The sequence below is a fragment of the Temnothorax americanus genome, unplaced genomic scaffold, assembly GCF_048541705.1.
Source record: "Temnothorax americanus isolate GAGA-0224 unplaced genomic scaffold, ASM4854170v1 Scaffold37, whole genome shotgun sequence".
NCBI classification, from domain to species: Eukaryota; Metazoa; Arthropoda; class Insecta; order Hymenoptera; family Formicidae; genus Temnothorax; species Temnothorax americanus.
The window spans coordinates 140,927-147,514 of record NW_027509515.1 but is presented as its reverse complement, the minus strand read 5'-3'; positions in this window follow the sequence as shown (position 1 = coordinate 147,514).

The window sequence follows — 6,588 nt, the reverse complement described above, 5'->3', positions numbered from 1 at the left end:
TCACTAATATATGCTTGTTTACTTTTTCTTTCTCTACTTTTTCTTTCTCGGCGACAATCGTCGAGCTTTTTGATACACCGCACCGGCTCGACTTCATCTTTTAGAATTATGTATTGACATTTTAATGTTATAGTTTCTTTAATTTTAAGAGGACGATAGTTGTTAACCGTATTTTTAAAAGCTAATCGGTGTTCGCGGATCAAAATATGCGTTATATCTATTTTATCTTCCTCACATCCTAAATCTATTTGTAATATTTCAGGCAACTCACAATCGTGCATCCTTCCGATCCTCCGCAGGACTAATTGACACGTTTCAAAATATGAGTCATATAATTGTAAATAGAGTAGCTTTTTGTTTGCTGCATTTTTGCCCATATTTAATTGTATATAAATTAAAACTGGCAATAAGTGAACAAATATTTCTAAAGCATTGTCATCAAACAAAAGGCAAAGTAACAGCAATCATTTTCAATTTGATACTGCAATAGTAATTTTCAGGCAACACACCAGTCTTTGTAATACATACAAATATTTCAGTAAGTTGATATCAAAATACGGAAAAGAGTTGCTCTATCAAATATGTACTTTCATTGCTTTCATCTTGCCAACATATTGCTAAGGTTATTTTTAAATTAAAAAAATATCCAAATGTCGGATTATCTGATAGATGGCATCCGATAAGATTCGTTTCTCGTAAGTAAAATATGATGAACGGTGGATATGAAAACGATACATAATCACGAAACTGCACAACTTATATCAGTTGTATCATGGAGTCTGCTCTCTTATAATAAAGTGTGGCACACTTTTGGATTTATGGTTTAACGTTAATTTTATTTTAGTTAATAGTACCTTATTATATTTGAAGACTGATAACAAGGTTAATTTATCAATACAATAATGCATACAATATGCAAGATGAGAGACAGCTTTGCTATTGAAAACAAATGTACAGCAAATACGTCTATAAAAGTAACGCAATTAGATGCAGCATATTTTCTGCAGATTTGTCATCATGCTTTTAAGCAATAGCTTATTCGCATATCTTGCGCACGTATTGGGGAATCACCTTGTCCCGTTGTTACTCTTCAATTTATATGTCGACTTGATAGCAACTTGCCGGAAAAATTGCAGACATTTTGTTATCTGGGTCATTACCGATAAGTTTATGAGTAACCTTATCGTTAAAAACAATTCGAGCAAGGCTAGAATATGAATGTGTATCAATATAGGTATCGTAATATTTAATTGCGTACGAAATTCTCCGAGTGTTATGTTTTCTTTTAATCCTAACGCCGCGAAATCGCGTCTCTCTACGCTCTGACAAAGGAGATCCTATCTCAACGTACTGGTCTTCGCGCATAAGACACAAATCACTTCCGGTATCAATTAAAGCAACGATTATATGATTATTAATCGCAACCTCTTTACTACATTTTGTCTAAGTTACCTGCGTCGCACAGTGGTCCCAAATCCTAAAAACCTGGCCAAAAGCTAAATTTTCAAATATTTAATAGAGGATTTAAATATAAAATTATATTATCTTAAATGTTTAGTGAACAAATTTATGCAATAATTATTTTATGAATATGTATTGCAACTTTGAAATACGTCCTCGAAGTCAGACAATTTTATGCACGCGTTCCATACTATATTTTACAATTAACTATAACATCTGCTGTCTCCCACAATGATAATGTTCTATAAACTTTTATGTCCTTAAAATGATAACTTGATAAAATCTTATTCTAACATATATTATAATAAAAAATGCAATATGCTGTGGTCATTAACATTTATAATAAATTCTTTAAACAGTAAAAATTTTATGAACGGATGATACGAATAAAATTGTCAATATAAAAAGTGCGACGCAGAGATACGCATTCTTTCTTATCTCATAACAAAGATTACTAAGCATAGAGAATAATAAAAAAAGAATTAGCTGCTTATAGCTGCTCGAATCCTTGCAAAATATCAAACCACAATGTGGTGGTGCCTAGTGTAGAACTAAGAGACACGGTAGTCTCTCTCTCTCTCTCTCTCTCTCTCTCTCTCTCTCTCTCTCTCTCTCTCTCTCCCCCTCTCTCTCTCTTTCTCTCTCTCCCTATCATTCAATCTCCGTGCAAAACTTGTGACCACTTTGATATGGCCCTTGTTAGACTACTGTTCCCTTGTGTCTAACGAGCTCAACATCAAGTTTCAGAGACTCTCAAATTGTGCTGTTTGCTTTGTTTTTAATTTAAGGCGTGATGAACACATCACGCCCTACCGACATCAGCTGGGGTGGCTGACGGTCAAGCATCGACGCCTCTACTTTCTAGGTACTGAAATGTATAAGGTGTTTCACAATATGTCTCCTACCTACATCTCTGAAATCTTTACTTGTCCTGACCCCTTAGTCAGGCGATCATCACGTCTGGCTATTACTCATTCTTTCTTTGTTCTTATCCATAGAACCAAAGCATATCATAACTTCTTCCATCTTGCAGGCGTCTACTTCTGGAACTCGCTTTCCACCGACGTAGTATCGGCATCGTCTGTCGCCGTTTTCAAGCGTAAACTGTACGACCATCTTTTCTCGCTTGAGCGTAACTCGATCTAATGTCTCCTCAGCCTCTGCTCACCATGCAAATTCTGACTTAGGGTGTCAACTTATTTCTTGTGCGTTTCATTAGTCTTAGTTTTTTTTTTTCTACGTAGTTTACATCTGCCACTATTATACTGTTCTTTTATTTCTTTATTATGTTTTATTTTTATTTTTATTTATGTTTTGTTGTTATCCTATTTTTTCTTTCTTTTTGTATGCTTACACCTTTGTAATTCTTTACTTGCCTAAAGTCTGTGACTATGGCATAAATAAACCATCAATCATCAATCAATCTCTCTCTCTCGCGCCCCAAGTATAGGCGAAGCGACACCGCATATATTACTAGTTCATGAGATTAGTAATGACAATAGATGATAGCTTCGTCTTTTTAGGCCAGTCATATTAGACTCGCCTTCGGCTCGTGCGTCACTCCGCACCAATGTCCAATTCTCAACTTTCCGCACTTGTTACACAAATAACTATTTTAATACATTCTCTAATTACTTGGTCAATAATTAATTACACTTTAGTTTTTTTACATACTTTGCACGTTTTAGTTACAGTGCTGAAATTAAATACATTTTTACATCGCGAATTAAATACATTTAAAAAAAAAGAAAATAAAATTATTAAATATTTACATGTAAAAATCTAACATCAAGGTATTTCGCAAACTAAAAACTAAATAATAATATCGCACTATGTATTCTACTTCACAATTTGTAAGTCTGTAGATACTTTTAATTGTTGGGAGTCTTCAATCTCAAGCTCTTTAATTAGAACATATCCGGCACCTGCGATCAATCCATTGCTTGACCCAGAAGGTCTTTTTGTTGTTATTTAACACCCTTTTTCTTTTCAAAAGAATGCTAGTCACTATAGTAGCAAGTTTCTTCGTTTACGAGACATTATGATGTCACCACTCTCAGAGATCGACTAAAAAAGTACGTAAGTGGACACGGTTTTGAGAGAACTCTCCGAAAGAATACTCTCTGAATTCTCACGAGATGCTCGCGAGAGTACAATCTCAGAAAAATTACTCTCAAATGGACAGTGTCAGAATCAATCTCGAGAGCTACTCTCGAGAGTTTTACTCGCAGGTGGACACGCACCTTTAGGCTTACTGGAGAAACCACAGAAAAAAAACGCACCATTGACTTTACCTCAGAGGTGGTGTGGAAAATAGTCAAAAGATGCACTGTATGTTTGAATAAATGTTATAAATAATATAAACAAATTTTTTAAAAACATTTTTTGAGTTGATATGAAACGACGAGTACAACGAATATAACATGTTTTTTTCTAATTGTTTATAATAATTTTTAAATAAACAATTTGTTAATAAATAAGTAAAAATGAGAGAATGTATTAAAAACGGCTTTGCAATATGGTTCAATAATAATGCAAAAAATTACGTAAATTTTAATAAAAAATAATTATTATAGTGTAAAACAAGCGTTATCCGACCTGTGCGCAATATTAGATAATTTTGCGCGTCAATAAAAAAATCAGCGTTTGTTGCACGAAAAAAATACAAGGGCACTTTTTTGTTGCAAATTTCGTCCACAACAAGATGCATACGATAAAATTTGTCTCAAATAAATTCTAAGGCCTTGAAAACAGCGAAAAACTAAAACTATTCTAAAAAATCAAAATTTTTTGCTTACATAGCTACAAACTAAAGAAAATGGGTCTAAAAAATCGGTTACACCCTGAAAAGTATTCTTTGTAGTTCTCAGATAATGTGTGATTTTTTGAGAATTTTTAATTCCATTTTAAATGACGGAAAAAAATCACCGACGCAACATCAAAAAAACGAGGAAATCGAGGGTTTTCGGGATCCGAGTCTCGGACTTTGACGGCGCGTGCAAGCTAAACGACTGACTTGCCGATAAATGATGTTCAAATCATTATTGTAGACAATTTTACGCTCTACAAAAAAGGTACGTATAGTTAGTTACCCTATCTTGCTTAGTTTTTTAGATATTTGAGAAAAGATAAAAAAAATCGCGTTTTTTGTTGATAATATTGTTAATAACTTTGTAATGCGCATGCGCATTGCAAAGCAAAATAAATTCCACTTACAGCACCTCAAATCAAAGCAATTCATGGTGGTTGCAACCTGGAAAGATTAATTGGAAGGTTCGATGTTTAATATGACTGGCCTATTTTTTTGTTTATTTATCGCAGTACGCATATGTCAATTGTGTATGTATAATTTGTCAACAGCTTCGAGAAATATAAGTCACCGCAAAATTCACGCAATTATTTTAGAAAATAAAGGTGAATCAGAGCATGTGCAGAAGCAACGTGTTTTAAATTATTTAATCAATTTATTTAATTTGAGTATAAAAATAAAAATAGAAAAAAAATGCGAGTCAGGCGCGGGACGTGGTGCGTAATAAAACTTAAGACGTGTATTCAAATGTAACGAACGTTTCGGCTCTTCCTTTGAGCCATCTTCAGCATTTATTAAGAAAAGGATTTTATTCCTGCAGAGCTCGAGGCAGAAAGCTCCCTCTTGAAGAGATGTGACAAGCGAGCTGGTACGCACGATTATAGTGGACATTTCCACTGTGAAAAAGAAAGAAAAATATATTTAATCGATCGTTAAAGGAAACAGTAAAAGAAAGGAGGGAGCTTACCTCAAGATCTGCTGCAGTCAAATAAGTACAAGAATTAAAAAGTCGTAGTAGTCAGGGGTGAATTCGAAAAGTCGCACATTTCGGAAATTAGAGGCGAGAATAAATTGCAATAACGTTATTACTTACGTAAGAAACGCACGTGGCGGCAGTGAAGGCGAGCTGTGGGACGAAGCGAGCGGTAGTAGAAAGTAAGCGGTGATTATTGAAAGAATTGTTTGCAGAAGAATCAAAGGTAAAGATAGGCAGCAAAGGTGAAGGAGAGAAACGGATGGCGGACTTGGAGAGGAGAGGAATGCAAGAGGACACAGTGATGTGCTAAACAGAGGAAATAAATAGTAACCTAAATTTTGTTTACAGATATCGCAAGAGGAAAGGAAAGAAAAAGATGGACGGAAAAATGGATTGCAAAGAAACAATAATAATTAACAGGGAGGCGATAGAGATGATAGTGTAAGGGCGAGCAGCGAAAATGATGAAGGACTTTAAGGAAGAAATAAAAGAACTGAAAGAGGAAGTAGAGAGGGTGAAAAGGAAGGTATACAGAATGGAGCAAAATTCAGATAAAAGGAAGAGGGACGAAAGTGAGGAGAGAAGGAATAAGGTATATAAGTGAAAATGGTGGTATGAAGATTATGAAGGGAGCGATGATAAAAAAAAAGGAAGAATGTGATAATTAGGGTCGAGAAGGAGAGATGGGGAGGAAGGATTTAAACTGGTATAAGGTGAAGCAGCTATTTACAGAAGGACTTAAAGTGAAGGTGAAGGTGAAGGAGGTGAACATGATAGGGCAGAGAGGAGAATGGATAACAATTCTGGTAAAGATGGGAAGTGAGGAGGATAAATGGAAAGTACTGGAAGCAAGGAAAAAAGAAGGAAGCAGAATGAAGGTAAAGATAGATGAAGACAAGTCGGTGAAGAAAAGGATCAAAGAAGGAAAGGAGAGAAAAAAGAGAAAGGAAAAGAGAGAGGAGAAAAGTGGGAGGACAAGGAGGTCGGCAGAGGACGAGATCGCGGAGAGGATGGAGGAAAAACTACTGATGGACATGCACGGACGAGGACGAAGGAGAAGGACCGGAGGAAAGGCACTGGAAGGGGTAGGGAGGGTAATAGTAGTATTGTAAGGTCGCACAAAGGCCAGGTTTTGAATAGAATTAACATGAGTTACGGGTATATGTATGTGTAAAGGGTTGGCGGTGCGTCCCTGTAAAACGCCATATAAAATGTATGTGATTATGATTAATGATTGAATGTATAATTGTAAAAGTTTTTGGGAACGTTTTTCCTGAAAAAAAAACGCCTTTCCAATCCCGGAAAGGGCGAAAAATAAAGATTGAATTGAATTAAATACTAT